Below are 25,401 nucleotides of genomic sequence, written 5' to 3' on the forward strand. Positions count from 1 at the left end.
ACAACACACAGCCAGCCCAAAATTTACGGCTGCTCTGTTTACAAGAACCTCGACTTCAGTACACTTTAAATATCCCAGGAAATGAAAAAAAATGGATATAGATGTTGTGGGACTTATATACAATGGAATGTCACTCAGACATAAAATCAATGTCATAAGGCCAATAGCAGCATAATGAGTGGCTTTACGTACGATGATGCTAAGTGAAATGAACCAAAAAGAAAAAAGAAACTTTTTGTAATATATCACTTATAGAGGGAATGTAAACATGGCTACCCATGAACTGAATTTCAAAAGTGAACAGAGTTACACATTTAGAAAACACACTTATTCTTCCTTAAGGGAAAAGGTGACGTGGGGTGATGTGTAAAAGCAGAGTTTGAAATTAGCACAGATACCATTCCATATACCAAATATGTAATAGACAAGACCTACTCCTTTCTCAAAGAACTGGACACAAAACACCCTATTCACTGAAGAGGAGTATATCTGACTGGGAATAATCTTGAAACCTATGTATGTATATGGCTCCATAATGGAATCAAGTGTATGTAGATTGGCATAAACACAGATCAATGGAACAGGACAGAAAGCCCAGAGATAAACCTACATACCTATTGCTATCTCATCTATGACAAAGGAGCTATGGATATACAATGGAGAAAAGACAGTCTCTTCAGTAATTGGTGCTGGGAAAACTGGACCCCTACACATAAAACAATGAAATTAGAGCACTCCATAACACCATACACGAAAATAAACTCTAAATGGATTAGAGATCTAAATATAAGACCAGACACTATAAAACACTTAGAGGAAACCATAGGCAGAACACTCTATGACATAAATCACAGCAAGATCCTTTTTGACCCACCTCCTAGATAAATGGAAATTAAAATTGAAATCAACAAATGGGACCTAATGAAACTTAAAAGCTTTTACACAGTACAGGAAAACATAAACAAGATGCAAATACAACCCTCAGAATGGGAGAAAATATTTTCAAATGAAGCAATTGACAATGGATTAATATCCAAACTTGACAAGCACCTCATGTAGCTCAATATCACAAAAACAAACAACCCAATCCAAAAACGGGCAGAAGACCTAAATAGACATTTCTCCAAGGAAGATATACAGATTACCAACAAACACATGAAAGGATGCTGAACAACACTAATCATTAGAGAAATGCAAATCAAAACTACCGTGAGGTATCACCTCACAGCAGTCAGAGTGGCAATCATCAAAATAATCTACAAAACAATAAATGCTGGAGAGGCCTTTATTGGAGAAAAGGGAACACACTTGCACTGTGGGTGGGAATGTAAATTGATATGGGCACTAGGGAGAATAGTATGGAGGTTCCTTTAAATAACTAACAATAGAAGTACTATACGACACAACAATCCAACTACTGGGTATTTGCCTTGCAAAAACCATAATTTTAAAAGAGTTATGTACAAAAATGTTCATTGCAGCTCTATTTACAATAGCCAGGACATGGAAGCAACCTAAGTGTCCATCGACAGATGAATGGATAAAGAAGATCTGGCACATATATACAATGGGATATTACTCAGCCATAAAAAGAAGCAAAACTGAGTTATTTGTACTGAGGTGGATGGACTTAGAATCTGTCCTACACAGTGAAGTAAGTCAGAAAGGGAAAAACAAATACTGTATGTTAACAGAGATATACGGAACCTAATGAAGAAAAAAAAAGATTTTGAGGAACCTAGTGGCAGGACAGGATTAAGGACACAGACATAGAGAAAGGACTTGAGGACACTGGAATGGGGATGGGTAAGCTGGGCCGAAGTGAGAGAGTGGCATGGACATAAATACATTACCAAATGTAAAACCGATAGCTACTGGGAAGCAGCCACATAGAACAGGGAGATCAGCTCGGTGCTTTGTGACCACATAAAGGTGTGGGATATGGGGTGTGGGAGGTAGATGCAAGAGGGAGGGGATCTGGTGATATTTGTATATGTATAGCTGATTCACTTTTTTATACAGCAGAAACGAACACTCCATTGTAAAGCAATTATACTCCAATAAACGTGTAAAAGGAAAAAAAAAAGAAAGCACAGGGATAAACCTACACACCTATGTCAACTAATCTATGACAAAGGAGGCAAGACTATACAATGGAGATAAGACAGTCTCTTCAATCATTGGTGCTGGGAAATATGGACAGCTACATGTAAAAGATTGAAATTAGAACACTCCCCAACACCATACATAAAAATATATGCAAAATGGATTAGAGACCTTAATGTAAGACTGGATAGTATAAAACTCTGAGAGGGAAACTTACGAAGGATACTCTGACGTAAATCACAGCAAGATCTTTTTTGATCCACCTCCTATAGTAATGAAATAAAAAAGAAAACTAAACAGATGGGACATAATGAAACGTAAAAGCTTTTACAAAGCAAAGGAAACTACAAACAAGATGAAAAGACAACACTCAGAATGGCAGAAAATATTTCCAAACGAATCAATGGACAAATGATTAATCTCCAATATTTATAAACAGCTAATGCAGTTCAATATTAATAAAACAAACAACCCAATACAAAAATGGAAGAAGATCTAAATAGACATTTCTTCCAAGAAGACATAGAGATCGCCAGTACGAACATAAAAATCTGCTCAACATCACTAATTATTAGAGAAATGGAAATCAAAACTACAATGAGGTATCACGTCACACCTGTTAGAATGGGCATCGTCAGAAAATCTACAAACAACAAATGCTGGAGCGGGTGTGGAGAAAAGGAACTTTCTTCCACTATTGTTGGGAATGTAAATTGATACAGTCTCTATGTTGAACAGTATGGAGGTTCCTTAAAAAACTAAAAATAGAATTACCATATAATCCAGCAATCCCACTACTGGGCATATACCCAGAGAAAACCATAAATCAAAAAGACACATTCACCACAATGTTCATTGCAGCACTATTTACAATAGCCAGGTAATGAAAGCAACTTAAGGGCCCACAGACAGACGAATGGATAAAGATGTGGTACATATATACAATGGAATATTACTCAGCCATACAAAGGAATGAAATTGGGTCATTTGTAGAGACCTTGATGGATCTAGAGACTGTCATACAGAATGAAGTAATTTAGAAAGAGAAAAACCAATATTGTATATTAATACATATATGTGGAACCTAGAAAAATGGTACAGATGAACCAGTTTGCAGGGCAGAGATAGAGACACAGATGTAGAGAACAAACATATGGACACAAAGGGGGGAACGCCATGTGAGGGTGGTGGTGGGATGAAATGGGAGACTGGGATTAACATGTGCACACATATATGTATAAAATAGATATCCAATAAGAACCTGCTGTATAAAATAAATAAATAAATTTGAAAAAATTAAAAATAAATAAATAACATTTAATAAAATAAAACAGAAAAAAAGATTTTCCCTTCACATAGACGTCTTTATATTAATGCATTATTTCCATGTTTATATCTCCAAATTAAAAAAAAAGAGGAATAAATAAAATCTACCTTGAACCGAAAAGAAAAAAAGAAAAAAAAAAAAAATAAAAACAGAACCCACCATTTATACAGAGGAAAATCGTATCAGGGACTTGCTCCAGTGGTAAAAAAATTCTTAAGTTGGTCAGAGGTGGGAAATCGTCTCCCATGCAGTCAGCAGCGCTCCCCCCCTCAAGGAGCATCCTCATTGCAAAGCTGGGGGACTGTGTCGAGGCGTCTGTGAGTAAATGTGAGCTGAGCCCCAGTCCTGCTGCAGCTGAACTCTTCCCACCCTTTCCAGGTAAAACACATGAATATGTACAAGCACTTGCAAGCCTAGAGGAAGGGCTGTGGAACCACACCAGCGACAGCACGCAGGCTGACTTGGTGCCTGCAGGCCAGCCAGGATGGTCCTGGCCCCAGATGGTCTTCTGGAAGCTTTCCATTTCCCTGCCTGAGATACCCCTCCTGCCACGGCCCCCACTGCTTTTTTACTTCCTCACCTCTGCCTGGGGAGAAATTCCAGCGGCAGTTATAGGTGACATATCCTCTTCTTTAGCAGGTGGCAGCCTGGCAACACCTGCAGAAAGTCCAGCAGAGCCCCACTCACACTGGGCCCCCCACAAAGCCACGGCCCCTCACTCCTTCCCACCACACCAGCCCCGACACTGCTGACGGGGCAGAGAATATGGCGTCAGGCACAGCTACAGGGGCTCTTGCTGACTGGAGAGGTGTTTATATTGACCTCAACCCAGGCACACCTGGGGAGGGCTGGCAGGCAGTGTCAGGCTGCCCAAATCCGCCAATCCTCATCCCTCAGGGGCTCACAGTTGCAGAAAATGAACCTTGATAAACGGGCCACGCCCAAGGAACAGGAGTGGGCTCTTGAGAGTCAGGATAGACAAGGGGCTGCAGCTGCGTCTTGTTTTCTTACCATTTTATCTGGTCCATGAGTGGAAAACAAATTCAAGACGACAATATCCTAAAGAGAAGATCCCAGGAGTCAGGGAGAGGATTGATGGTGGGTGGAGACAGAGGCCTGGTGCTCTGGCTGCAGTGGAGGTGTCTGGAAGACCAGGCAGAGAGAGGCTGCACAGAGTGATATCCAGGGTCACAGAACTGTCAGAGATGCTGTTTGTTAGTTCAAGTCCTGCTCTGAGGTGTTCTGTGTCAGCTGTGAGTGACAGGTGAGCTGGGGTTTCTCTGCAAGTTGGGCTATGTGCACATTTCCCGTGTCTCCAGCCCTGCCGGGGTACCTGACCAGGGGAGTTCCGTATCCTGGGAAGGGCCTGAATATGAGAGCCCCATGGGCTGCTGGGTAGCTGCACAGGTGAGCTCCATACCGTGGGAGGGACTTGACCACGAGAGCCCCGTGGGCTGTGGGGTGGGGGTTGCAGCCCTGGTTAGCTCCATATCCTTGGATTGGCCTGATCACGAGAGCCCCATGGGTTGCTGGAGACCTGGTAAAGGATATCAGGACAGTCAGTGAAGCCACTGAGGATATATATCCAGTAGCTCCTATTTCCTACACCCTGCTGGTCATTCTACCATCCACCAGGCCATGGCATTCTGTATTAGACTTCAATGATGACTTCTTCTGTATTCCATTCATCTCAGAGTCACAAGAATTTTTGGCTTGTGAGTGGCCGGACACAACATGCAACAAAAGCAATAATGCTGGGCCGTCCTGCCCCAATGGTTCAAAAATCCCCACACCATCATTGGGGAAATGTCCTCTAAAGACCTAAAAGTTCTACCTTTGTAAAAGGGAACCCTCCTTCAATATGCAGAGGACATTCTGATCGCCAGGCCTACTAAAGACGCCTCTGAACTACCTAGCCAAGAAAGGATAGAAGGTGTCCAAGAAAAAGGCTCAAATATCCCAGGCTCAGGTGACATGCCTGGGCTTCATTCTCACAGATATTCGGAGAAACGCATCCCAGGATAGGGAAGAAGCCATTTGCAGCCTTACCACTTCTAAAACTAGAAGACAGCTTAGGGGTTCCTGGGGAGGCCAAGGATTTCTGCATCTGGATCCCTAACTACAGTCTAATACCTGGGCCTCTACATAAAACACTGACACGAAAAGATGATGATCCTTTTGAGTAGAATTCAGAAGCAGCCTCTCAAGAATGGAAAGAGCAGTCAATTCAGACCCTTGCCCAGGAACTCCCTAATTTAGCTAAACCCTTTGACTTTTACATACCCGGTCAAAGGTTAATCGCCCTTGGAGCCTTAGTGCAAAAACTGGGACCACTTGAAATGGAGCAACACAAGAATGCCCTTCAGGTATGATAAACTATAGTCACCAAGGGCTTTGCCACCGACTCATCAGGCCAGGATACTGGGGTATCTAAAAAGCTGGAAATCAGCAGCTCAAAAGGCCAGCTCCCTCTTAAGGGAAAAGGACCCCACGTGATGATCCTAACCACCCATCATGCCCTGAAGTTGCAGGGGTCGCTCTGTGGACACACTGACCTCGATTGAGGAGGCCCTCCAACTCCAACCTCCAGAGAGACAAACAGGGGCAACGGGCCCCCAAGATGACTTGTGTGACCATCACTTCACCTGGAGTTTCTCTCAGAAAACAACAAGACTGTGCCCCGAAAGAGCAGGCTACTGCCTGCAGGACTTACTGCACCCACAGGGGAGCTAATAAGCTTGGCGTGGGAAAAGTATATCCCGCTTTCACCATAGAAAACCCTACAGACAACACGGTGATGGTGGCCAATATGACCAGCTGGCCTGCTGGCTACTTCTAAAGGCCTTTGACTCAGTGGACGTCATAGTCCTGGATCACCACTGACACTGGACTGTCTGGGAGTTGCGTGGGCAGGGCTCTGACACATGGTGCTGTTTGTACATTAATTCAGGGACCTAATTAAAGAAAGCACAGACTACTGGACACAGCATCTAGGCTGGCAAAAACCATCTTCCTAAGGTCGCGGAACAAATGTGGTGTGGGGTGAAACCTGCCACCTCAGCATCTCTGCACATCTCTTTCCTGGACCCTTAAAGGTCATTAGAATCTATAACACTTCCAATGCTGGTGCTCAGGCAGACGAGAAGTGAGGCAGGAGGCCTTGGGACAATCAACCTCACCTGGAGGCTGGTGGGGAGACGTTTTGCCCACTTCCCCGAGGTATCAGGGCTCCCACCATAGCATGAAGCAGTTACAAAAGAGGGGTCTGCACCCTCAACACCCCAAGAATGTGGAACAGAACAAAAAGCAGAGGAGGTGTTTGTCTCCGGCAACGTTCATTAAAAATTCCTGGGAGATAAAAAAGAGAATCTGGGCAATAAAATAAAGTCTAACCTGTTTTCCTTTGTGCTTTGTCTAATTTCACGTGCTTCTAGGGTTCCGCATGCAGAGGCCCCACACCTGGCACTTCAGACCCGATTTCCTAGAACAGAATGGCTGTGTCGACACCTCAGCTAGCGGGGTCCCATGCAGACTCCGTGGCATAGAGCCTGAGCTGCAGCCAACCCAGCCCTCGAGAGCTCCATCTGCTCCCTCCCTCTGACACTACCGTGATCCCTACACAGCAGCCCACCCCACAGCCCGTGGGGGAGTGCACGCTCTCACCTCTCCATTCTGTTTTCAAAATAATGTTTCCTTTGCTTCTGAACCAAACTCAGTCTTGATCTGTCGGCTCCAATGACACTGGGCATGGGGACTCCTGTTGGGGTCCACTCTGGAGGATCAGTAACAGAAATTGAGAACATTGTAACTTCAATGAACAGATGTGTGAGCCAAACTGTAGTTAACATAGAGCAGTGTATAATGCTCGGGTAAAATAAGATGTTTCTAAGACTCACATTTGATATTTCCATCACTTTACTATAAGCAAGTTCAGTGAAGACGTCTGTCTTATTTGTCAGGACAACATTAGAGAAATGAAGTGATTTATTTCCATGGATGTACATCGAAAACTCTTGGCTGAAGCTTCAATCTTGTTTTGAATGCTTTTCCATTGAAAATGATACATCTCTTTCTGTACCCCCATTTCTGAGAAGTATAAAATCTTATAATTTATTATTAACAAAGGGGAAAGGTAGGAGAAGGGATAAATTAACAGCTTGGGATTAACACATACACACTGCTATGTATAAAATAGATCATCAACAAGGAACTACTGTATAGCACAGGGAACTACACTGAATATTTTGCAATAACCTATAAGGGGAAATAATCTGAAAAAGAATCGATATTTTTATTGACATCATCTATCAATGACAGATAAAATGTAACCTAAGCAAGGCTGATGGTGAGCGCTTCTGACCCTGAAGATTTCAATCATCTAAAGTTTGGGCTCTGCCTATTTCCCAAGGCCCTTAATGGACATATGTGTAGCCGTAGCTTAAAAATTCCCCAGTTTGGGGTTCAGGGAGGCACTGATTTGGAAAAATCCCTGGTGTTCTCCTTACATGCACGGGACCCTTCCTATATCTAAAACATGCCTGCCACACCTAGAGGATGGTACACTGTTTGATCGGAAAGAGTTTGGAAAAGGCACCTCAACTCCTCATCGCCTGGTGCTCGGGTTCACCCCTCCAGCATCTTTCCTAACAATCTCCTCACTTGGGGATATCAGCACCGTCAACATCCTCTTGCACACAGCTTGGAATTTGTCCAGAGGAAGAAGCGGAAGGATGAGAAAAATTTAGAGACAAGTCTTAGGTGTTCGGACAGGCACATGCCACTCTAATTTCCCATTAGGAACAAGAATTAACCAAGGGCTCAGCCTGCCTCCTCAGAACCAGAATTGGGCCTGAAGCAATCCAATGGTTTGGCGGCCAGCTCACAAAAAAAGCAAGTTGGAAAATGGAGCTCAGGAGCAGACAATTCAAAGACCTGCAAAGATATAAATGATAACCAACATCCAAAAATATATTCAGGTAAGGCAACGAAGAAGATCTGAATGAGAGGCAGAATTGCAGGAAACAGATTTCAAAAGGTAGATTGTACTCACATTTAAAGCATATGAAAAGCAGCAGAATTTCTAAAATGATGCAGTTGGGCAGAGGGGTGTATGTGTTTTTTTCGTGAAATCTTCAGGAAAATAAAACACATACAGAGTTTTTGGCCAACCAAGCAAGCGGGAAATGCAAATCCGCACAACAAAGAAGTCTCAATATACACTGCTTAGAAAGGTCATCCAAAAAATGTGTACAAACCAGAAATGCAGGAGAAGCCAGGGAGAAAAGGGAGCCTAGTCACGCTGATGGGTGGGGTATAAATATCCAAGAGCCACTCTGAAGAAGTGTATGCTGTTGCCTAAAAAATCTAAAATGCAAAGCCCCTGAGCAAAGGGGACTTCAACTCATGGGCATATAACTTGGGAAGACTAAATATCGACAAGACACAGGCACCCCAAAGTTTAGGGCTGCTCTGCAGACAAGAACCTCAACTTTGGTACACCTAAATTATCCCAGGAAAAAGAGAAATGCATAAAGAACTTGTTGTAATTTTGTACAACGGAATATCACTCAGACGTGAAATCAATGTCATAAGGCCAGTAGCAGCATAATGAGTGGATTTAGGTATGATGATTCTAAGTGAAATTAGTCACACAGAAAAAAAGAATCTTATCATAAGATAGCACTTACAGAGGGAATGTCAACATCACAACACATAAACTGAAATAAGAAAGAGAACAGAGTCTCACATTTAGAAAACTCTCTTATGACTGCTTAAAGGGAAAGGAGAGGTGGGGTGATGCATAAAACCAGAGTTTGATATTAGCACAGGTAACATATCATAAACCAAATACAGAAGAGACAAGACCTACACCTTCCTCAGTGAACGTGACTCAAAACACCTATTCCCCGCAGAGGAATATATCTGACTAGTAAGAATCTTAAAACCTATGTATTGATATGTCTCCGTAAGGGAATCAAGTGTGTCTAGACCGGCATAAACACGTCAGTGAAAATCAGATCAACCCCATTATAAAAATGAATTTCAAAAACCAAACAAAAAAACAGCGAAATTCTTACACAATTCCTTCAGGGGTTCTGATGAAACCTGGAATGACCCTATCTGCAAAGACAACTGGATGAGACATAAGGCTGGACACTTGGGACTGAGAGGGCTGGTGAGATTGGGAGAGAAACTGCAGACCCTTTAAAGTAGTAATGCATGACACCATTCCATGAGTCCCAAATCTCCAGGTAGAAGGGAATATCACTACAGTTATAACATGTATGGCAAACCTAGAGAATGGACACACTGTGATGGTGAAAGGTTTCAAAAAGTCTCCTAATTTTTCCTCTCCTTGTGCTCCAGGTTGGCATTCCAACTGCCTTACTATCAATTTCCCAACTTAGGAGAGTTAGCCCCTATAACCTCCTGGTTCGCAAAGTTTGCTAATTGTGCAGAGGATGAAAGGGAAGAGGGAGAACCAATTAGAGAGTAGATGTAGGCATTTGGACGGGCACATGTCACTCTAAATTCCCGTCAGGAAGAAGAATTAACCAAAGCCTCAGCAACCCGAAGGGAACAGTATAGCCACCCCTGGAACCAGTATAGGTCCTGAAGCAAAATTGTGGATTTGCAGTCAGCTCCCAAAAATGGGATTTGAAAATTGGAGCTCAGGGGCACAGAAATTCACAAACCTGCAGAGTTATAAAGGACTACTCTCTTCCAAAAATCTGTTGAGAGAAGGCAATGAAGCAGACTTTAAAATGAGGCAGAATTGCACAAAACATATTGCATGAGGTAAATTGGAATCACTTTTAAAGCACAGGAAAAGCATCACAACTTCGACAGTGATGCACTTGGCCAAAAACGGTGTATGGCTTTTCACTTGAATATATTCAGGAGAAAACGCATACACCCTTTATGGCCAATCAAACAAGCGTGCAATGCAAATCCACACTACAAAGAATTGTCTCTACCCAGCGGTCAAAACGGACATCCAAAAATCTGTAAAAACCAGAAAGGCAAGAGAGACATGACAAGGACATGAAGCAATGTGATCCCCAGGGTCATGGAGGATTGTGATGACAAGCTCATGGAGCATTGTGATGACAAGATTATGTAGCAGTTTGCTGACAAAGGCATGGAGCATTGTGATGACAATGTTCATGGAACACTGTGATGACAAGAGTCACGGTGCATTGTGATTAAAGGTGTCATGGAGCAGTGGGATGACAAGGGCATGGAATATTTTGATGACAAGAGTCCCGGATCATTGTGTTGTCAGGGTTCATGGAACGTTGTGATGACACTGGTCATGGACCATTGTGATTAGAAGGTCATGGAGCATTGGGCTGAAAATGTTCATGGAGTATTGTGATGACAGGTGTCATGGAGCATTGTGATGACAAGGTAGTAGAGCATTGTGATGAGAAGACCATGGAGCCTTGTGATGATAAGTCTCATGGAGCATTCTGATGAAAAGGGGCATAGAGCATTGTGATTACAGGGGTCGTGGAGCATTGTGATGACAAGGGCATGGAGCATGGGATGAGAAGGCCAGGGAGCGTTCTGATGACATGCATCACGTAGTTTGTGATGACAAGGGCATGGAGCATTGGGATTAGAGGGAGCTTGGAGACCTGTGAGGAAAAGGGCATGGAACATTGTGATGAAAAAGGCATGGAGCCTTGTCATGACAGGGTCCACGGAGGATACTGATGACAAGTGTCAGGGAGCACAGTGATGACATGTGTATTGAGCATTGTGATGACAAGATTCATGGAGCATTGTGATGAGAAGACCATGGATAACTGAGATGACGAGCGTCATGGGGCATTGTAATGATAAGTGTTATGGAACATTTTGATCACAAGGATTTGGAGCATTATGATGACAGAGGTCATGGAGCATTTTGATTTCACTTTGATGACAAGAGCATGAAGCATTATGATGATGGGCATGGTGCATTGTGATGACAGGGTTCATGGAGAATTGAGATGAAAATTGGCATGGAGCATTGTGATTACAAGGGTCTTGGAGCATTGTTATGACAAGGGCATGGAGCATACTGAATGAGAAGTCCATGGAGCATTCTGTTGGCATGTGTCATGAAGCTTTGTGATGACAAGTGCATGGAGCATTGTGATTACAGGGGTCTTGGAGCATTGTGTTGACAAGGGTCTTGGAGCATTGTGATGACAAAAGTCAGGGAGCATTTTGATGACAAGGCTGTGGTGCATTCTGTTGTGAAGGGCAGGGAGCATTGTGATGACAGTGTCATGGAGCAATTTGATGAAAAATGTCATGGAACATTTTGATGACAGGGTTTATGGAACATTGTGATATCAGGGGTCATGGAACATTTTCATGACAGGGGTTATGGACCACTGTGATGACAGGGTAGTGGGTGTATTTTGATGACTAGTGAGGGAACATTTTGATATCAGTGGTGAGAGAGCGTATTGATAAGAAGTGCATGGAGCATTGTGATGATAAGGTTTATGGAGCATTGTGATGACAATGTTGTGGAGCATTGTGATGTCAAGCGCATGGTGCATTGTGATGACATGGGTCATGGAGCACTGCGCTGACAAGCGCATGGAACATTGTGATGACAAGGGTCATGGAGCATTGAGTTGACAAAGGGATGGAGCATTGTGATGACAAATGTCAAGGAGCATTGTGATGAAAAGTTCATGGAGCATTGTGGTGACAAAGTTTACAGAGCCTTGTGATGATGAGGGCATGGATCATTGTGATGACACAGGTCATGAAGCCTTGTGATGACTGGAGTCACGGAGCATTGTGATGACTGGGGTCATGGTGCATTTTGATGACAAGGGCATGGAGCATTGTGATGACAGGGGCATAGAGCACTGGTCTGACAAGTTTCATGGATAATTGTGTTGACATTGGGCAAGGCACATTGTGATAACAAGGGCATGGAGCATTGTGATGACAAGGTCATGGAGTATTGTGAAGACATGTGTCAGGGAGCATTGTGATGACATATTTCATGGTCAATTGTGATGACAATGGCATGGAGCATTGTGATGCCAAGTGTTATGGAGGATTGTGATGACAAAGGTAATGGAGCATTGTGATGACAAGGGTTTGGAGCATTGTGATGATAAGGGTAATGGAGCATTGTGATGACAACGGCCATTGAGAATTTTGATGAAAAGTTCGTGAAGCATTGTGATGACAAATGCATACAGCTTGCTATGACAGGGTTCATGGGGAATTACGATGACAAGTGCATGGAGAATTGTGATGACAAGAGCATGTAACATTGTGATGTGAACTGTCATGGAGCACTGTGATGACAAGGACGTAGAGAACAGTGATGACAATGGACATGGGCATTGTGATTACCAGGGCATGGAGCACTGTGATGGCAAGTCCATGGAGCACTATGATGAGAAGACCGTGGATAATTGTGGTGACGAGCATCATGGAGCACTGTAATGACAAGGGACATGGAGAAATGTGATGACAGGGGTCATGGAGCATTTTGATGACAAGGGCGTGGAGCATTTTGATTACAATGCCATGGAGCATTGTGAAGAAAAGGGCAAGGAGCATTGTGATGAAAAAGACATGGAGCCTTTTCATGACAGGGTTAAAGGAGCATTCTAACGACAAGTGTCAGGGAGCATTGCGATGACAAGTGTATTGAGAATTGTGATGACAAAGTTCATGGAGCATTGTGACGACAAGGACATGAAGTATTGTGATGACAGTCAGCATGGAGCGTTTTGATGACAACTGTTAAGGAACATTGTGATTACAAGTGTTTGGAGCATTGTGAGTACAGAGGTCATGGATCATTTTGATTTCAAGGAGCATGGAGCTTTGTGATGACAGGGGTCATGGAGCATTGTGATATCAGGGGTCATGGAGCATTGTGATGAAAAGGTTTATGGAGCATTGTGATGACAAGATTGTGGAGCACTCTGATGACAAGTGCATGGTGCATTGTGATGATATGTGTCATGGAGCATTGTGCTGATAAGCGCATGGAGCATTGTAATGTCAAGGGTCAAAGAGCATTGTGAAGAAAAGTTCATGGAGCATTGTGGTTAAAAAAGTCACACAGACTGTTGATGACGAGGGCATGAATCATTGTGATTACAAAGGTCATGAAGCATTGTGATGACTGGAGTCACGGAGCATTGTGATGACAGGGGTCATGGAGCATTGTGATAAAAAGGGCATGGAGCATTGTGAAGACAAAGGCATGGAGCATTGGTCTAATAAGTTTAATGGATTGTTGCAATGACAGTTGGATTTGTGCATTGTGATGAAAAGGGCATGGAGCATTGTGATGACCAGCTCATGCAGTATTGTGAAGACAGGTGTCAGGGAGCATTGTGATGACATATGTAATGGCCCATTGTGATGACAATGGCATGGAGCATTGTGATGAAAACGGCATGGGGCATTGTGATGAAAAAGGCATGGAGTCTTTTCCTGACAGGGTTCAAGGAGCATACTGACGACAAGTGTCAGGGAGCATTGTGATGACAAGTGTATTGAGAATAGTGATGACAATGGTCATGGAGCATTGTGATGAAAAGGGCATGGAGTATTGTGATGACAGGCATCTTGGAGCGTTGTGATGACAAGTGTTATAGAACAATGTGATCACAAGGTTTTGGAGCATTGTGATGACAGAGGTCATGGAGCTTTTTGATTTCAAGAAGCATGGAGCATTGTAATGACAAGGGCATGAAGCAATGTGATCCCAAGGTTCATGGAGGATTGTGATGACAACGGTAATGGAGTATTGTGATGACAAGCGCATAGAGCATTGTAATGACATGGTCATGTAGCATTTTCCTGACAAAGGCATGGAGCATTCTGATGACAGGTGTCATGGAGCACTGTGATGACAAGCGTCACAGAGCAGTGTGAATACAGAGGTCATGGAGCATTGGGATGACTAGGGAATTGATCATTTTGATGACAAGGGTCATGGAATTTGGGCTGAATATATTCATGGTGTATTGTGATGACAGGGGTCATGGAGCATTGTGATGACTAGGTAATGGAGCATTGTGATGACAAGAGTCCCGGATCATTGTGTTGTCAGGTGTCATGGAGTGTTGTCATGACAGCGGTCATGGAGCATTGTGATGATATTGGTCATGGAGCATTGCGATGAGAAAGTCATGCAGCATTGGGCTGAAAATGTTCATGGAGTATTGTGATGACAGGGGTCATGGAGCATTGTGATGACAAGGGCATGGAGTTTTGTGATGACAGGGGCATGGATAATTGTGATGACAAGGGTCATGGAGCATTCTGATGACATGCTTGTGTAGTATTTTGCTGAAACAGCATGTAACACTGGGATAAGAAGTGTCATGGAACATAGTGATGGCAAGAACTTGGAGAACTGTGATGACCAGGGCATGGAGCATTGTGATGGCAAGACCGTGGAGCATTGTGATGAGAAGACCATGGATAACTGTGATGAAGATCGTCATGGAGCACTGTAATGACAAGGGGTATGGAGCATTGTGATGTCACGGGACATGGAGCATTTTGATGAAAAGGGTCATGGAGCATTTTGATGACAGGGCTAATGGTACATTGTGATGTCATAGGTCATCAAACATTGTGATGATAAGTGCATGTAGCATTGTGATGACAGGAGTCATGGAACATTGTGATAACAGGGGTGAGGGAGTATTGTGGTGAATAGTGATGTAACATTGTGATATCAGTGGTGAGAGAGCATATTGATGAGAAGTGCATGGAGCACTGTGATGACAAGGTTAACGGAGCATTGTGATGACAAGATTGTGGAGCACTGTGATGACAAGCGCATGGAGCATTGTGATGACAACGGTCATGGAGCTTTGTGCTGAGAAAGGCATAGAGTATTGTGATGACAAGGTTCAAAGAGCATTGTGATGAAAATTTCATGGAGCATTGAGGTTAAAAAGGTCACAGAGACTGTTGATGACGAGGGCATGTACCATTGTGATGACAAAGGTCATGAAGCATTGAGATGATTGGAGTCAAGGAGCATTGTGATTACATGGGTCATGGAGCATTGTAATAACAAGGGCATGGAGCATTGTGATGACAAATGCACGGAGCATTGATCTAATAAGTTTCATGGATGATTGCAATGACAGTTGGAATGGTGCATTGTGATGACAAGGGCATGGAGCCTTGTGAAGACCAGGTCATGCAGTATTGTGAAGATTGGTATCAGGGAGCATATTGATGACATATGGAATGGCCCATTGTGATGACAATGGCATGGAGGATTCTGATGACAAAGGTAATGGAGCATTGTGATTACAATGGCTTGGAGAATTGTGATGACAACTGTCAGGGAGCATTGTGATGACAAGTGCATGGAGAATTGTGATGACAAACGTCATGGAGCATTCTGATGACAAGCTTGTGGAGTATTTTGATGACAGTGGCATGGAGCATTGTGATGAAAAATGCATGGGACATTGTGATGAAAAAGGCATGGAGCCTTTTCTTGACAGGGTTCAAGGAGCATTCTGACGACAAGTGTCAGGGAGCATTGTGATGACAAGTGTATTGAGCATTGTGATGACAATGGTCATGGAGCGTTGTGATGAAAAGGGCATAGAGTATTGTGATGACAGGCATCATGGAGCGTTGTGATGACAATTGTTATGGAACACTGTGATCACAAGGGTTTGGAGCATTTTGTAGAGTGAGGTCATGGATCATTTTGATTTCAAGGAGCATGGAGCATTGTGATGACAAGGGCATGAAACAATGTGATCCCAAGGTTCATGGAGGATTGTGAGGACAATGGTTATGGAGTATTGTGATGACAAGGGACATGGAACGTTGTGATGACAGGGATCATGGAACATTTTAATGACAGGGGTTATGGACCATTGTGATGACAGGGTAGTGGGTTTATGGTGATGCCTAGTGAGGGAACATTTTGATATCAGTGGTGAGAGAGCATTTTGATAAGACGTGCAAGGAGCATTGTGATGACAAGGTTTACGGAGCATTGTGATGACATGTGCCATGGAGCACTGCGCTGACAAGCACATGGAAAATTGTGATGACAAGGGTCATGGAGCATTGAGTTGACAAAGGGATGGAGCATTGTGGTAACAAGTCTCACGGAGCATTGTGATGAAAAGTTCGTGGAGCATTGTGGTGACAATATTCACAGAGCCTTGTGATCATGAGTGCATGGATCATTGTGATGACACAGGTCATGAAGCCTTGTGATGACTGGAGTCACGGAGCATTGTGAGAACAGGGGTCATGGAGCATTGTGATGACAAGGGTCATGGAGCATTGTGATGACAAGGGCTTGGAGCATTGTGATGACAAGGATCATGGAGCATTGTTATCACAATGGCCATTGAGAATTTTGATGAAAAGGTCGTGAAGCATTGTGATGACAAAGGCATGGAGCTTGCTATGACAGGGGTCATGGGGCATTGCAGTGACATGTTCATGGAGAATTGTGATGACAAAAGTATGTAACATTGTGATGAGAACTGTCATGGAGCATTGTGATGAAAAGGACGTGGATAATTGTGATGACAAGGGACATGGAGCATTGTGATGACCAGGGCATGGAGCATTGTGATGGCAAGACCGTGGTGCATTGTGATGAGAAGACCATGGATAATTGTGATGAAGAGCGTCATGGAGCACTGCAATGACAAGGGCTATGGAGCATTGTGATGTCAGGGGACATGGAGCATTTTGAGGAAAAAGGTCATGGAGCATTTTGATTACAGGGATTATGGAACATTGTGATGTCATAGGTCATCGAACATTGTGATGATAAGTGGATGTAGCATTGTGATGACAGGAGTCATGGAACATTGTGATGACATGGGTGAGGGAGCATTGTGATGAATAGTGATGTAACATTGTGATATCAGTGGTGAAAGAGCATATTGATGAGAAGTGCATGGAGCATTGTGATGACAATGTTAATGGAGCATTGTGATGACAAGATTGTGGAGCACTGTGATGACAAGCGCATGGGGCATTGTGATGATGTGTCATGGAGCATTGTGCTGACAAGCGCCTGGAGCATTGTGATGACAACGGTCATGGAGCATTGTGCTGAGAAAGGCATAGAGTATTGTGATGACAATGGTCAAAGAACATTGTGATGAAAATTTCATGGAGCATTGAGGTTAAAAAGGTCACTGAGACTGTTGATGATGAGGGCATGGACCACTGTGATGACAAAGGTCATGAAGCATTGTGATAACTGGAGTCACGGAGCATTGTGATAACAAGTGCATGAACATAGGTCTAATAAGTTTCATGGATTATTGCAATGACAGTTGGAATGGCACATTGTGATGACAAGGGCATGCAGCATTGTGAAGACCAGGTCATGCAGTATTGTGAAGTCTGGTGTCAGGGAGCATTGTGATGACATATGTAATGGCCCATTGTGATGACAATGGCATGGAGCATTGTGATGCCAAGTATCATGGAGGATTCTGATGACAAAGGTAATGGAGCATTGTGATGACAATGGCTTGAAGCATTGTGATGACAAGGGTCAGGGAGCATTGTGCTGGCAAGTGCATGGAGAATTGTGATGACACGGGTCATGGAGCATTTGGATGACAAACTTGTGGAGTATTTTGATGACAATGGCATGGATTATTGTGATGAAAATGGCATGGGGCATTTTGACGAAAATGGCATGGAGCCTTTTCGTGACAGGTTTCAAGGAGCCTTCTGAAAACAAGAGACAGGGAGCATTGTGATGACAAGTGTATTGAGAATTGTGATGACAAAGGTCATGGAGCATTGTGCTGACAAGCGCATGGAGCATTGTGATGACAACGGTCATGGAGCATTGTGCTGAGAAAGGCATAGAGTATTGTGATGACAAGGGTCAAAGAGCATTGTGATGAAAATTTCATGGAGCATTGAGGTTAAAAAGGTCACAGAGACTGTTGATGACGAGGGCATGGACCATTGTGATGACAAAGGTCATGAATCATTTAGATGACTGGAGTCACGGAGCATTGTGATGACATGGGTCATGGAGCACTGTGATAACAATGGTATGGAGCATTGTGTTGACAAGTGCACGTAGCATTGGTATAATAAGTTTCATGGATTATTGCAATGACAGTTGGAATGGTGCATTTTGATGACAAGGGCATGGAGCATTGTGAAGACCAGGTCACGCAGTATTGTGTAGACTGGTGTCAGGGAGCATATTGATGACATATGTAATGGCCCATTGTGATGACAATGGCATGGAGCATTGTGATGCCAAGTGTCATGGAGGATTCTGATGACAAAGGTAATAGAGCATTGTGATGATAATGGCTTGGAGCCTTGTGCTGACAAGTGCATGGAGAATTGTGATGACAAAGGTCATGGAGAATTCTGATGAGAAGCTTCTGGAGTATTTTGATGACAATGGCATGGATCATTGTGATGAAAACGGAGTGGGGCATTGTGATGAAAAAGGCATGGAGCCTTTTCGTGACAGGTTTCAAGGAGCATTCTGACAACAAGTGTCAGGGAGCATTGTGATGACAAGTCTCATGGAGCATACTGATGAAAAGAGGCATGGAGCATTGTGATTACAGGGGTCTTGGAACACTGTGATGACAAGGGCATGGGGCATTGTGAGGAGAAGGCCAAGGATCATTCTAGTGACATGCGTCATTGAGCTTTCTGATGACAAGGGCATGTAGCATTGGGATTACAGGTGTCTTGGAGCACTGTGATGAATAGGGCATGGATCATTGTGAGGAAAATGTCATGGAGCCTTTTCAAGAAAAGGTTCAAGGAGCATACAGACAACAAGTGTCAGGTAGCATTTTGATGACAAGTGTATTGAGCATTGTGATGACAAAAGTCATGGAGCATTGTGATGAGAAGACTATGGATAATTGTGATGACGAGCGTTATGAGGCATTGTGATGAAAAGTGTTATGGAATATTGTGATCACAAGAGTTTGGAGCATTGTTATGACAGATGTCATGGAGCATTTTGATTTCATTGTGATGACAATCGCATGAAGCATTATGATGATGGGCCTGGTGCATTGCGATGACAGGGTTCATGGATCATTGAGATGAAAAGGGGCATGGAGCATTGTGATTACAGGGGTCTTGGAGCATTGTGATGACAAGGGTCTTGGAGCCTTGTGATGACAAGGCCGTGGAACATCGTGATGGCAGGGGTCATGGAGCATTGTTATGACAGGGGTAATGGAGCACTGTGATGGCAAGGGCATGGAGCATTGTGATGAGAAGGCCATGGAGCATTCTGATGACGTGTCATGGAGCTTTGTGATGACAAGGGCATGGAGCAATGTGATGAGAGCGTTCATGGAACACTGTGATGACAATGACATGGAGCATTGTGATGCCAAGTGTCATGGATCTTTGTGATGACAAAGGTCATGGAGCATTTTGATTACAAGGGCTTTGTGCATTGTGATGAGAAGGGCTGGGAGCATTGTGATTGACAGGTTCATGGAGCAATTTGATGAAAATTGTCCTGAAGCATTTTGATGACAGGGGTTATGGAACATTGTGATGTAAGGGGTCATCAAACATTGTGATGATAAGTGCATGTAGCATTGTGATGACAGGAGTCATGGAACATTGTGATGACATGGGTGAGGGAGCATTGTGACGAATAGTGATGGAACACTGTGATATCATTTGTGAGACAGCATTTTGTTGAGAAGTGCATGGAGCATTTTGATGACAAGTTTTATGGAGCAATGTGATGATAAGATTGTGGAGCACTCTGATGACAAGTGCATGGTGCATTGTGATGACATGTGTCTTGGAGCATTATCCTGACCAGCACAAGGAGCACTGTGATGACAAGAGTAATGAAGCATTGTGCTTAGAAAGGCATAGAGCATTGTGATGACAAGGGTCAAAGAGCATTGTAATGAAAAGTTCATGGAGCATTGTGGTTACAAAGGTCACAGAGTCTGTTGATGACGAGGGCATGGACCATTGTGATGACAAAGGTCCTGAACCATTGTGATGACTGGAGTCACGAAGCATTGTGATGAAAGGGGTCATGGAGCATTGTGATAACAAGGACATGGAGCATTGTGATGACAAGGGCATGGAGCATTGGTCTAATAATTTTCATGGATTATTGCGATGACAGTTGGAATGGCACATTGTGATGACAAGGGCATGGAGCATTGTGATGACTAGGTCATGTAGTATTGTGAAGACAGGTGTCAGGGAGCATTGTAATGACATATGTAATGGCCCATTGTGATGACAGTGGCATGGGGCATTGTGATGCCAAGTGTCATGGAGGATTCTTATGACAAAGGTAATGGAGCACTGTGATGAGAATGGCTTGGAGCATTGTGATGACAAGGGTCAGGGAGCATTGTGCTGACAAGTGCATGGAGAATTGTGATGACAAGTGTTATGGAGCATTCTGATGACAAGCTTGTGGAGTATTTTGATGACAATGGCATGGAGCATTGTGATGAAAACAGCATGGGGCATTGTGATGAAAAAGGCATGGAGCCTTTTCGTGACAGGGTTCAAGGAGCATTCTGACGACAAGTGTCAGGGAGCATTGTGATGACATGTGTATTGAGAATTGTGATGGCAAAGGTCATGGAGCATTGTGATGAAAAGGGCATGGAGTATTGTGATGACAGGCATCATGGAGCGTTGTGATGACAAGTGTTATGGAACATTGTGATCACAAGGGTTTGGAGCATTGTGATGACAGAGGTCATGGATCATTTTGATTTCAAGGCGCATGGAACATTGTGATGACTAGGACATGAAACAAGGTGATCCCACTGTTCATGGATGATTGTGATGACAATGGTAATGGAGTATTGTGATGACAAGCGCACAGAGCATTGTAATGACAAGGTCATGTAGCATTTTGCTGACAAAGTCTTGGAGCATTGTGATGACAAGCATCACGGAGCATTGTGAATATAGGGGTCATGGATCATTGGAATGACAAGGGCATTGATCATTGTGATGACAAGGGTCATGGAGCATAGGGCTGAAAATGTTCATGGATTATTGTGATGAGAGGGGTCTTGGAGCATTGTGATGTCTAGGGAAAGAACATTGTGATGAAAAGAGTCTCGGAACATTGTGTTGTCAGGTGTTTTGGAGATTTGTGATGATAATGCTCATGGAGCATTGTGATGATATTGGTCATGGAGCATTGTGATGAGAATGTCATGGAGCATTGGGCTGAAAATATTCATGGAGTATTGTGAAGACAGTGGTCATGGAGCATTGTGATGAGAAGTACATGGAGACTTGTGATGACAAGTCTCATGGAGCATTCTGATGAAATGGGGCATGGAGCATTGTGATTACAGGGGTCTTGGAGCATTGTGATAACAAGGGCTTGGAGCATTGTGAGGAAAAGGCCATGGAGCACTCTGCTGACAGGCGTCATGGAGCTTTGTGATGACAAGGACATGGAACATTGTGATTAAAGGGGTCTTGGAGCATTGTGATGAAAAAGGCATGGAGCCTTTCCATGAGAGGGTTCAAGGAGCATATAGACAACAAGTGTCAGGGAACACTGTGACGACAAGTGTATTGAGCATTGTGATGAGAAGACCATGGATAATCGTGATGATGAGCGTCAGGGCTGTTGTGTTGATAAGTGTTATGGAACATTGTGATCACAAGGGTTTTGAGCATTATGATGACAGAGGTCATTGAGCATTTTGATTTCATTGTGATGACAATAGCCTGAAGCATTATCATGATGGGCATGGTGCATTGTGATGACAGGGTTCATGGAGCATTGAGATAAATAGGGGCTGGGAGCATTGTGATTACAGGGGTTTTGGAGCATTGTGATGAAAAGGGCATGGAGCATTGTGATTACCAGGGTCTTGGAGCATTGTGATGGCAAGGGTCATGGAGCCTTGTGATGACAAGGCAGTGGATCATTGTGAAGGCAGGGGTCATGGGGCATTGTTATGACAGAGGTAATGGATCATTGTGATGAGAAGGGTCATGGAGCCTTGTGATGACAAGGCCATGGAACATCGTGATGGCAGAGGTCATGGAGCATTGTCATGACAGGGGTAATGGAGCATTGTGATGGCAAGGGCATGGAGCATTGTGATGAGAAGGGCATCTAGCATTGTGATGACAAGTGTCATGGAGCTTTGTGATGACAAAGGCATGGAGCATTTTGATGACAAGGGTGTGGTGCATTGTGATGAGAAAGGCAGGGAGCATTTTGATGACAGGGTCATGCAACAATTTGATGAAATATCTAATGGAACATTTTGATGACAGGGGTTATAGAACATTGTGATGTCAGGGGTCATGGAGCTTTGGGATAAGAAGGGTCATGGAGCATTTTGATGACAGGAGTTATGGATCATTGTGATGTCAGGTGTAATGGAACATTGTGATGATAACGGCATGTAGCATTGTGATGACAAGGATCATGGAACATTGTGATTAGAGGTGTGAGGGAGTATTGTGATGACTAGTGGTGTAACATTGTGATATCTCTGGTGAGAGAGCATTTGGATGAGAAGTGCATGGAGGAATGTGATTACAAGGTTTATGGAGCTTAGCGATGGCAATGTCATGGACCGTTGTGATGAAAAGTGCATGGCACATTGTGATGACAAGAGTCATGTAGCATTGTTCTGACAAAGGCATGGAGCATTGTGATGACAAGGGTCACGGAGCATTGTGATGAAAAATTCATGGAGCATTGTGGTTGCAAAGGTCACAGAGCCTTGTGATGATGCGGGCATGGACCATTGTGATGACAAACGTTATGAAGCATTGTGACGGATGGAGTCACGGAGCATTGTGATGACAGGGGTCCTGGAGCTTTGTGATGACAAGGGCATGGAGCATTGTGATGACAGGGGCATGGAGCATTGGTCTGACAAGTTTCAGAGATTATTGTGATGACAGTGGACAGGCTGCATTGTGATTGCAAGGGCATGGAGCACTGTGATGAGAAGGTCTTGGAGTACTGTAAAGAGAGATGTCAGGGAGCATTCTGATGACATATGTCATGGTCCACTGCGCTGACAATGGCAGGGAGCATTGTGATGCCAAATGTAATGGAGGATTGTAATGACAAATATAATGGAGCATTGTGATGACTAGGGCTTGGAGCATTATGATGACAAGGGCCATTGAGAATTTTCATGACAAGGTCGTGAAGCATTGTGATGACAATGTCCTGGAGCATTGTGATGAGAAAACCATGGAGCCTTGTGATGACAAACCTCATGGAGCATACTGATGAAAAAGGGCATGGGCCACTGTGATTACAGGGGTCTTGGATCATTGTGATGACAAGGGCATGGAGCATTGTGAGGAGAAGGCCAAGGAGCATTCTAATGACATGCATCCTTGAGCTTTGTGATGACAAGGTCATGGAGCACTGTGATTACAGGGGTCTTGGAGCATTGTAATGAAAACGGCATGGATCATTGTGATGAGAAAGGCATGGAGCCTTGTCATGACAGGGTTCAAGGAGCATTCTGACGACAAGTGTCAGGGCGCATTGTGATGCCATGTGTATTGTGAGTTGTGATGACAAAGTCATGGAGCATTGTGATGAAAAGGGCATGGAGTATTGTGATGACAGGTTCATGGAGCAATTTGATGAAAAGGGTCATGGAACATTTTGATGACAGGGGTTATGGAACACTGTGATGTCAGGGGTCATGGAGCATTTTGATGAATGTTCATGGAGCATTTTGATGACAGGGGTTATGGAACATTGTGATGACAGGGGTCATCGAATATTGTGATGATAAGTGCATGTAGAATTGTGATGACAGGAGTCATGGAACATTGTGATGACTGGGGTGAGGGAGTATTATGACGAATAGTGATGTAACATTGTGATATCAGTGGTGAGAGAGCATTTTGATGAGAAGTACATGTAACATTGTGAAGTCAAAGATTATGGAGCATGGTGATGACAAGATTGTGGAGAACAGTGATGACAAGTGCATGGCACATTGTGATGACATGGGTAATGGAGCATTGTTCTGACAAAGGCAAGGAGCATTGTGATGACAAGCGCATGGCACATTGTGATGACATGGGTAATGGAGCATTGTTCTGAGAAAGGCATGGAGCATTGTGATGACAAGGGTCATGGAGCATTGTGATGAAAAGTTCATGGAGTATTGTGGTCACAAATGTCACAGAGCCTTGTGATGATGCGGGCTTGGACCACTGTGATGACTAACGTTATGAAGCATTGTGATGAATGGTGTCACGGAGCATTGTAATGACAGGGGTCATGGAGCATTGTGATGACTAGGGAATCGAGCAATGTGATGACAAGAGTCCCGGATCATTGTGTTGTCACGTGTCATGGAGTGTTGTGATGCCAGTTATCATGGTGCATTGTGATGATATTGGTCATGGATCATTGTGATGAGAATGTCATGGAGCAATGGTCTGATAATATTCATGGAGTATTGTGATGACAGGGGTCATGGAGCATTGTGATGACAGAGGTCATGGAGCATTTTTATTTCATTGTGATGACAATAGCCTGAAGCATTATGATGATGTGCTTGATGCATTGTGATGACAGGGTTCATGGTGCATTGAGATGAACAGGGGCATGGAGCATTGTGATGACAGTGGTCTTGGAGGATTCTGATGACAAGAGCATGGAGCATTTTTATGAGAAGTCCATGGAACATTCTGATGACATGTGTCATGGAGCTTTGTGATGACAAGGGCATGGAGCATTGTGATTACAGGGGTCTTGGAGCACTGTGATGTCAAGTGTCATGGAGCATTGTGATGACAAGGCCATGGAACAGACTGATGGCATGGGACATGGAGCATTCTTATGACAGGTGTAATGGAGCATTGTGATGAGAAGGGCATGGAGCATTGTGATTACAAGATTTATGAAGCATTGCCATGACAAATTTGTGGACCGTTGTGATGAAAAGTGCGTG

The 25,401-nt window shown here is 43.6% G+C and overlaps 1 long non-coding RNA gene across 1 annotated transcript in view; it reads left to right on the forward strand.

Moving 5' to 3' along the window:
* LOC308610525 overlaps positions 1 to 25,401 on the forward strand; it is a 926,875-nt gene that overhangs the window by 69,117 nt on the left and 832,357 nt on the right. Inside the window, exon 2 of the long non-coding RNA XR_014014569.1 lies at positions 12,373 to 12,419. This is a non-coding gene — a long non-coding RNA (uncharacterized lncRNA). The remainder of the gene's footprint in view (positions 1 to 12,372; positions 12,420 to 25,401) is intronic.

The sequence above is a fragment of the Mesoplodon bidens genome, assembly GCF_964165515.1.
Source record: "Mesoplodon bidens genome assembly, contig: HAP1_SCAFFOLD_46, whole genome shotgun sequence".
Taxonomy (NCBI): domain Eukaryota; kingdom Metazoa; phylum Chordata; class Mammalia; order Artiodactyla; family Ziphiidae; genus Mesoplodon; species Mesoplodon bidens.